Below are 10,131 nucleotides of genomic sequence, written 5' to 3'. Positions count from 1 at the left end.
TTTCCCCAGTGGACAAGCAGCACAGCAGGCCTCTGGCTGGCGGTGTGTGGGCAGGACAGTTAGGCTGGGCCAGGTGGTGGGAGGATCTGCTCTTACCATAGCCATGGTGCCAGCACTCACTTCTTGAGGGCCAGGCCAGGGGCAGGAGTCAGGCCCACCCTTCTGCCCTCTCTTGCACATTCTCACTGGGGAGGAGGACGAGGGATGAGACTGAAAGCTCAGCTCTCCTGGGGAAGCCAGCAGGGAGCTGGAGACTTCATTCTGCCTCCGTCCCACTTTAGGAATCTGAAGAGTCACCATGGTTTATTCCCGTCCACGCGTCCTGTCATCCTCTCCCCACAGGGGAAGGCTCTGTCCTCTTGCCTCTCTGCTGCATCAAACCCCTTAACAGCTCCCCGCAGCTGCAGGCCAGTGCATCTGGATCCAGCATTCATGGCCCTACTATTTCTTTCCAACTCTCTCCGTCTTCCACCTTCCTTTCCTTTGCTGGAACCACTCTACGTATTTGCTCCTGTGATTCCTTCCCCTGGAGTGCCAGGAGGATGCTCCCTGGCAGAGCTTTCAGAATGACCTGGAATTCTTCAGAGGAGTCCTGGATCCCCCCTACACTAATGCCTCAACCTACTCACTCCTGATCTTTGGGAGGGTGCACCTAGAAGCAAGCTCTGGGGTTGCTGGGGGAGAAGGCGCAGCCCCTTCCCTGGAGACACTCAAAGCCTGGTAGGGAAGGGAGGTGGGCTGGATAGTGACCACACGTGTGATGGTCCTAGGTGGGAGGTGGGAGCTTAGAGGGAGCACCTAACCCATCTAGGGGAGTGCTCAGGGAAGGCTTTCAGTAGGGCCTTACAGGGTGCATAGAAGTCTCCCAAGAGGAGAGTGACAGAATGAAGAGGGAAGAGCATTTGCAAAAGCCTGGGAGTCGGAGAGCACCTGGGGTGTGACGGCCTGGCTGGAGTAAAGTGAGTTCCATGAAGGCGGAAATCCTTGTCAGTTTTGTTCACAGCTGTGTCTCTAGTACCTAGAACAGTGCCTGGCACATAGTAGGAACTCAAGACATTCTTATCGAATGAATAAGATGAGAGAAGGGCAGGTATCTAGAGGTGAGACTAGATGACTCCATCAGTGCCCGATCCTGGGAACTAAAGCAAGATCCTGCAGACACTAGGGAGCCACTGAAGGATTTTGAGCAGGGGTGAGGATAGATGATAATGATAATAACGGTGAGGATGATGGGAGCCTGAGATCCATTTTTTCTCACCCCCGTTCTTTACACCGAAGACCCGCTCCTCACCATTTCCAGGTGTTTCTAGCTCCTTCTATGGTTCAATTTTAGCCTCTCAATTCCTGGAAAATAAAGTGCAGCCATCCTGGTTAGGGTGCCAGGCAGGAGTTCTGCAGGCATGGGCCAGTAGAATGGGACTGAAAGAGCTAAATCTGGCTCAGGAAACACGTTTATGTCAGTATTTGTTAGCTCTGGGAGGAAGAGACCTTGGGAAAAAACAAAACCCACATTCTCAAGGTCACCAATGACCGTGAGTCAGCCCCCATTGAGGGAAGGAGCACAGGACCACACCCCAGAGGTGCCTGCTGTGGCCTTTCTACAGGATGATGTTCACACCAGAACTGCTGCCCCCAAACCAAGTCAAGGTCCCAGAGCTCTGGCGGTTCTTTCAAGTTGGGCTGAATGAATGACTCAGAAGGGCTTAGGTGGAGGCGAATTCGTCCTTGGGGCTGGTGTCATGGTGGGGAAACACATGGCTTGCAGCTCCTTTCAGCTCTAGCCCATTCCTGGAGCAGACATTGCTCATCAATTGTGGCATTGCTTTCCTGAGCTCAGATGAGCCATTTCTTTTAGAACTTGCATTCTCTAAGGGCTACTGGGTACTTGAAACAGGGCTGATCTGAATTGAGATGTGCTGTATGTATAAAGACACGCTGGATTTTGCAAACATAATATAAAAAAATGACCTTGAATTTTTACATCGACTACACATTGAAATGATAATATTTCGGATATATTTGGCTAGATAAAAAGAATTAATTCTACCTATTTCTTTAACTGTTTTTTTGAGATGGAGTCTTGCTCCGTAGCCCAGACTGGAGTGCAGTGGCAGGATCTTGGCTCACCACAACCTTCACCTCCCAGGTTCAAGCTATTCTCTTGCCTCAGCCTCCTGAGTAGCTGGGGTTATAGGTGCCCACCACCACGCCCAGCTGATTTTTGTATTTTCGGTAGAGACAGGGTTTCACCATGTTGGCCAGGCTGGTCTCAAACTCCTGACCTCAAATAATTGGCCCGCCTTGGCCTCCCGAAGTGCTGGGATTGCAGGCTTGAGCCTTTGTGCTCCGCCTTCTTCAACTTTTATCTAGTGTGGCTCATCTTGTATTTCCATTGGACAACACTGCTATGGAATATCTGCCCTGTGGGGGCAGGGAATTTGTCTTTTTGGTTCACAGGTAAATTTCCAGTACCTAGAGTAGCACCTGACATATAGCTGATGCTCAATAAATTATTTGTGGACTGAATGAATGGATGGACCCTCACCAGCATTGCTCCTCTGGAGCCACCAGCAATTGATCAGACGGAACAGATTTGCTACCTGAAACCTAGTGGCTGCTCCATCACAGTGCTCACAACGCCATTTTGCTTTCTGCCTTTACGCTTGTGTCACCCTCCTGGGACACTCCTGGTACCCAGTGGCGCAGGCGAAGGTGGACTCGGGTGAATGCACTGCTCTGCTGAGGGTCTTCCGAAAGGGAACTTTTCAGTTCCTTCTGATCAGGAAGCAGGGCAGCGTGCAAAAGGTATGGAAATCATCTCTTGTGGGTGTTTGCATATCTGGGGTGCTGGTGACGCTTCCAGTCCACCTCCTGACCCCAGCCCTTGGTCCCTGGAGACAAAAGAGGAAGCTCTGGAGACTTTGAGCTCTGGAGACAAATGGGGGGAACTGGGGCCCCCTTAGCCTTTCTCCAGCGAAGGAGGGCTTGTAGCCCGCAGCATCCTCATCTCTCAATTCAGCAGGAGCCTAAAAATAGTCTGCAGTTCCAGCCTCCCCCACAGCCGCCCGCACCAAGCAGGGCCCTGCGCCTGGCAGCTCCTCCACAATCCAGACTGTCTGCACAATCTGTCCCAGCCACCGACCCCCATCTCCCCGTCCCATCTTGGCCCCTGAGAACCCTGAGCTCAGCAGTCCCTGCTGTCAGGCCGGCTGAGGGTCTGCCTCCCACTCTGCCTTTCCAAACAGCCTGGGCTGCTGGGGAAAAGGCTGACGCATGACCTGCTTATCAGGCACAGGATGGGAGCTAATGGGAGACCACGCGCCGTGCTCAAAGCAAGGAAGACCTCTTTGAAGCAACAGAATGTGGCCAGACTTGCTGGCTCTAGCTGCAGCCTTTCCTCTGACTGTTTACTCGATGTATCTAGAGTAGAACATGCTCTATACCTCCAAAGGAGATGCTGAGACGCCACAGCTATAGATCATCTGCGTGATGCTTTGCTTCCTTGTCACCCCCACATCCCTTACCACAGCCTTCTCTGTTTACACACTCGATAAATAGTGTGGGTCTCCAGTGCTCAGAGCCTTGGCATCCTCCTACTTGCATTGGCCCCCTGGGAGCCCACCTTTATGCACTCTTATCCTTGTCTCTCAATGTCTTTGTCTCCACCGACCCTCATTACTTCCTAGGTTGTGTCTGGACTGGTTCCCCGACTCTGGGCCCTGACCCCCTGGATCTCCAGACCCCATGCTCTGTCCACTTTCCATTCTGGAGAAGATGCTAGCCAGACACAAGTGGGGTGCAGGTGTTCCAGGTAGTGGAGACAGCACGTGCAAAGCAAGGGATGTGAGAGAGCACAGCACGGCGTGGAAAGGGTGAGCCGGAAGGGCTGGGTGCACAGGCAGAGTGCAGGGGCCAGGCCCAAGCTAGAAGGCAGCACCTCAGGTCTGTTGGCTCCCACCCCACACATGGATGCCCTGGAGTAGGTGGCATCTCTGTCCTGCCCACGGGGAGCAGGGTTGCCCCTCGGATCTGGCAGCCTGCAGTAGCGCTGGTGCCACCCACAGCTGTGTAGAGCGCAGAAGGAGAGCTCAGGTGCCAGGGTCCATCTCCCCGTTTTGGGTCTTCCACATCTTTCTTTGTTGAGACGGAGTCTCGTTCTGTCACCCAGGCTGTAATGCAGCAGCGTGATCTCGGCTCACTGCAGACTCTGCCTCCCAGGTTCCAGCGATTCTCCTGCCTCAGCCTCCTGGGTAGCTGGGATTACAGGCGTGCACTACCATGCCCGGCTAATTTTTGTATTTTCAGTAGAGATGGGGTTTCACCATGTTGGTCAGGTTGGTCTCGAATTCCCAACCTTGTGGTCCTCCCATCTTGGCCTCCCAAAGTGCTGGGATTACAGGCGTGAGCCACCGCACCCGGCCACATCTTTCATTGTGGGAAGCCCTGGTGGCTTCCGGCTCTGAGCTTCTGGGATTCCTGCCTGCTCAGCACTACAGGGAGGGCTCCTCACTGAGCTCCAGCAAGGAGAAGTCCTCGAGGCAACCAGTACCTCGGTGGCAGAGCTGGGACCAAGCCCTCCATATCCTGATGCCCAGCTGGGACCCACCCCTCAGCTGGATGTCGGGCAACCACTGCCAAGGGGACATCTTGGTTGGAGCCTGAGATATGGGGGTTGGGGACCTGCCCTGCGGAGGGTTTCTAGGTGGCAGGAGTGAGTGTGTAGGTGACACTGCTGTCCCATGACAGTTCTACACGCTTGGGAGAGCAGGGTCCCAGCTGCAGGAAGTGGTGGCAGTGAAAGTCACAGTCACCTTCCTCTCTGGGGGGCGGCTTTCGGGGAAGCCGGGGGGAAATGCTGAGCTCATGGGGCTGTTCTTTCCGAAGCTGGCTCTCAAGGCCTCTTCTTATCCCAGACACCTCTCCTCAGCCTCACCACAGCCTCCGAGGCGGAGTGCCAGTGTGGGCACTACTGTCCCATTAGGCAGAGCAGGTGCAAGGCCAGCCTGTTGCTCAGAGCTACCTGGCTTAGAGCCCTGGACTCCTGCCTCTTCCTGCCTCCACACAACACCCTCCCCCAAGGAAACAGGGGTGGGTGGAGTCTAGAAGCTTCTCAGCTGAGGCAAAGGTCTTGGGGAGGCATTAGACCCTGAGGTTTTTTCGCCTCCACCAGCCCCTCATTTCCCAGCAGATGTGGGACCTCCTTGATGTGCATGTCAGCCCGTGACAGGTCAATCTTAGGAGGTTTCCCCTTGGCATGGGGCCTGTCAGAGGTGCTCCCCCTCCCCAGCCACCGGGAGCACTCCTGCACCCTTCCTGCAACTTGGAAGGCATCTGAGGGATCCAAGCCCATTCCTCAGCTTGAGGAAATGGCGGCCCCTGGAGAGGCCCCCAACTGCCCTGTGAATGCGGAGGTGGGGGCATCCTAGCCTTGATACATCCTTTCCTGAACTCCACCCCAATCATGTGCATAAACACAGGCAGAACACCAATGAGAGGAGAGTTGTCTGCCTTGGCAGCCAGCCCTGGGGAAGATGGAATTGTGTATTCTCTACCTCTTTTGCCTTCTGTTGTTTTCCGTCTCAGTCTCATTCTGTTTCCCTGTTGGTCTCCATTTCTATTCTCTCTCTCTCTGTCTCTCCTTCTTCCTCCTGTTTCTCTCCTTGGCTTGTCTTCTTCTGCTCGCTTACATGAAACAAGCATGTATATATACAACATGCAGGCACGTGGGACCACACGTATGACCTGCTCACCTGTACACATGAACAGACACTCATATCTGTGCACACACGCATCCACACAGAATCCTCCCTTCTCAGATCCTATACATGTATTCAGAGAAACGGGGAGTGGTGAAGCTCTCTTTCTGTGTGTCCACAGGCTCAGGGACAACTCACACCTAATTTCCAGGCTGTTCCTGCCTCCCTGTCTCTGACAACTGGGAGCTTGGAGGAATAGGCTGGGATACTCACTGATATATCAGGCTCTGGTGGGGATCTCTGGGATAGAAAAACCTGCCAGTGAAGAGGGTGAGAGCGGAAGGGGAGTCCCTGGAGGTGAGCAGAGGGGACGAGACAGGAAGATGAGATGTGAAGTTAGCACACTGGCCTGGAGGGCTCTCTGGTTCCTGCCCCTCCTGATGCTCTTCCTGGTGGTCCGATGACCTATGACCCACCTAAGAGCTGGGGACCTGGATAACTGAACCACAGGTGGCCCCAGAGGGAGGTGCCTGCAGAGAGGAAAGCCTGGCCAATCATATGCCCCACCCACAGAGAGTTGGAGGCTGGTGTCCCTAGGGGAGGTGGCCATGGTGAGAGAGTCTTTGTTCCTGTCCTTTCAGGACAATGGGCCGGATGAGGCCCCACCAGGTACCTGGGTTTCCTGGGCGGGTCGGGGCTTTCCTGGCATGCTCAGCCTTCCTGGTCTCCCAGGATTGAAGCAATTGCCTGGGAAGAGGGTAGGCAGGAAGCCCTTGGGGTCAGGAAGGACCTGCTCTGACCTGGAATCTGGGTTCGTGTGGTCCTCAGAGCCTGCACCCTCCACCACTCAGCACAGGGCCTGCTCCCTGTTCAGAGTGACCCCCTTACTGAGCACCTGTGGTGCAGGCTGTGCTGGGAGGAGGCTTGTGAAGGGCAGGTGAGCTAGGTCTGGGCACCAGGGACAAAGGCGCCTCTCGCTGCTGGGGCAGGAGCTACAGCCCCCACGGACATGTTCCAGGGTGGAGGCAGACCCAGCAGGAGCCGGGGGATCTTTCTGAAATGTGACACTCACCTCCACCCTCCTTGCCAGAAAGGGACATTGCTCAGCCGACTGGCTCTGCTTCAAAAGCCAAAAGTGTGTGTCATGCACCTGCCCGAGACTGTTCTGAAACTCTATGTGAATTATCTTAGTTTTCTCACCAGCCCTTTGAGGTTGATACTGGTTTTTTCTTTTTTTTTTGAGACAGAATTTCGCACTTTCACCCAGGCTGCAGTGCAGGGGTATGATCTCGGCTCACTGCAACCTCTGCCTTCCAGTTTCAAGCGCTTCTCCTGCTTCAGCCTCCCAAATAGCTGGAATTACAGGTGCCTGCCATCACGCCCAGCTTATTTTTGTATTTTTAGTAGAGACGAGGTTTCCTCATGTTGGCCAGGCTGGTCTCAAACTCCTGACCTTGTGATCTGCCTGCCTCGGCCTCCCAAAGTGCTGGGATTACAGGCGTGAGCCACTGTGCCCGGCTGGTTGATACTATTATTATTGTCTCAGTTTCATAGCTCAAGGAACTGAGACTGAGAAACGGCAAGTAGTTTACCAAAATTTCACAGCAAAAAGATGTATCTACTCTTTGTCCTCAAGAATCTTTGTCCTCAACAAACAGGGATTCTACTTCTTCTTCTTCTTCTTTTTTTTTTTTTTTTTGAGACAGGGTCTTGCTCTGTTGCTCAGGCTGGAGTGCAGTGGCGTGATCTTGGCTCACTGCAACCTCCACCTCCCTTCAAGTGATTCTCCTGTCTCACTCAGCCTCCCGAATAGCTGGGATTACAGGTGTATGCCACCATGCCCGGCTCATTTTTTTTTTTTTTTTTTGTACTTTTAGTGGATATGGGGTTTCATCATGTTGGCCAGGCTTGTCTCGAACTCCTGATCTCAAGTCATCCACCTGCCTCGGCCTCTCAAAATGCTGGGATTACAGGTGTGAGCCACCGCACCTGGCCCAACCTCCTCTGCTTTGCTGGGCTCACGATTAATACAGGTGATACACACAGCAGAGGGAAGCAGTCAGGTGGTCAGCTCTGGCAAAATGGCGAAGATCAGGTCGGGGACAGAGCCAGCTCCAGTGACCAGGGTTCCCTACACAGAGTCCATTAGCACCCAAGGCTTGGACCTCAGAGGAAGATGATGGGATCACCTGTTCCAAGACACTCTGAAGCTCTGAGACGGGGAGGTCACCTGTCAATCTGCCTTACTTGGGACTGATGTGGGCTTTGGAGCCCCTGCAGGGGTTGGGGGTTAGCCTTCTCCTCTCATTGGTTTTTGCCAGAACCATTTTAGGGAGCAGCTGCTGTGGGGGCTGCTCCCCCACATCGGGGAACCCACATCCTGTCCCACTACAGCGAAGTGAGCATCCGGTGGGGGAAGGACCTCCACGGGGGCCTGAAGCTGATGAAAGTTGAGTCAGCGTGACTCAGTGGAAGCCTGTGCCCACTGCTGTCTCCAAGTGGAATATTGTGGTCAGAACATAGGAAGAACTTCCCAACCCCTGGTCCCACATCTGGAATGCATGCCAAAAAGGGGTCTTTGGGAGGGTACACCAGTTCTCAGGCTCCGTCATGCTACATTCTGGCCTCAGAACAACCCCGGGAGGCAGACTGCAGATGGGGAAACTGAGGAAAGGGACAGGACCTGTGCCAGAGCCGGGACTGTAGCTGGACCTTGAGTCCACTCATGATGGGGGCACCTGCCCAAGGAGAGGGCACCACCCCACTGCAATGCCCACTAGGTCTCCCCAAGGCCCCTCTCCTCCTACCTACTCCTCAGAAGCTGCATCTGGAGGCAGGGGTGGGGTGCGGGGGTGGGGGTTTCCCTGTAGGTTGTCATTTCAGAGACACAAAAACACAAGCCACCCAGCCAGTCAGACAAGTTTGGCCTCCAAATCATGTCCCTGGGGAGGCTGTTGCCTTTTAATTTATTTATTTATTGAGAAGGAGCTCATATAACACAAAAGTTGCCATTTGAAAATGCAGTGGTTTTGAGTATACTCCTAATGCTGAATGACACCTGGCACGACCAAACTCCGGAACATTCCATCACCCCCAAGAAACCTCGTGCCCGTTAGCAGTCACTTCCCCTTGTCTCCAACTAGTGTACTTTCCATCTCTATGGATTTGTCTCTTCTGGACATCTTTTTAAATTAAATTAAGGAATTTATTTAGAGATGAGTTCTCACTGTGTTTCCCCAAGCTGGATTCAAACTCCTAGGCTCAAGCCATCCTCCCACCTGGGCCTCCCAAATAGCTGGGACTACAGGGGTGAGCCACTGCATCCAGCTCAGAGGCATTTCATTTATTTATTCAATTTTAGAGATGGGGTTTCACCATGTTGGCCAAGCTGGTCTCAAACTCCTGACCTCAGGTGATCCACCCACCTCTGCCTCCCAGAGTGCTGGGATTACAGGCGTGAGCCACCGTGCCCCGCCGGCATTTCATGTAAATGGAATTGCACATGTCACCTTTTGTGTCTCTGATGTCTTTCACTTGGCATACTGTTGTCAGGGGCTGTCGTGTATCGTGAACCAGGAAGCCCATTTCTCTCTGCTGAATGACAATCTCATTGTGTGGCTCGGCCTTATTTTGTTTATCTGTTTCTCAGTTGATGGACATGAACTTTGCTCCCACTTTTTGACTACTGTAATTATATCCAGAATAATGCTGTATGAATATTTCTTTTTTTTTCAGACAGAGTCTTGCTCTGTTGCCAGGACTGGAGTGCAGTGGTGCGATCTCAGCTCAACGCAACCTCTGCCTCCTGGGCTCAAGCAATTCTCCTGCCTCAGCCTCCCGAGTAGCTGGGATTACAGGCACCCGCCACTACACTATTTTTTTGTATTTTTAGTAGAGACGAGCTTTTACCATGTCGGCCAGGCTGGTCTCGAACTCCTGACTTTGGGATTCACCCACCTTGGCCTCCCAAAGTGCTGGGATTACAGGCGTGAGCCACTGTGCCAGGCCCGTATGAATATTTCTGTACACGTGTTTGCAGGATCAGATGTTTCCATTATTTGGAACATCTATCTACCTGGGAGTGGGACTGCATCATCCTATGGTAACTCTGCATTTAACGTTTTGGGGAATTGCCAAACTACTTTCCACAGAGGTGATACCATTTTACATCCCTGTCATCAGAGCGTGAGAGCTCTAATCTTGCCACAGCCTCACCAATACTTGTTATTCTCCCCGCCTTTAATCTTTCAACACACACACACACACACACACACACACACACACACACACACACTGAGACAAGGTCTTGCTTTGTCACCCAGGCTGGAATACAGTGTTGCAATTTTGGCTCACTGCAATCTCCATCTCCCGGGCTCAAGCAATCCTCCCACATCAGCCTCCGGAGTAGCTGGAAGCACAGGCACATGCCACCACA

Source organism: Callithrix jacchus, chromosome 8 (assembly GCF_049354715.1).
Source record: "Callithrix jacchus isolate 240 chromosome 8, calJac240_pri, whole genome shotgun sequence".
Taxonomy (NCBI): Eukaryota; Metazoa; Chordata; class Mammalia; order Primates; family Cebidae; genus Callithrix; species Callithrix jacchus.
The sequence above is the reverse complement of the archived record's forward strand: the minus strand, read 5'-3'. Positions refer to the sequence as shown.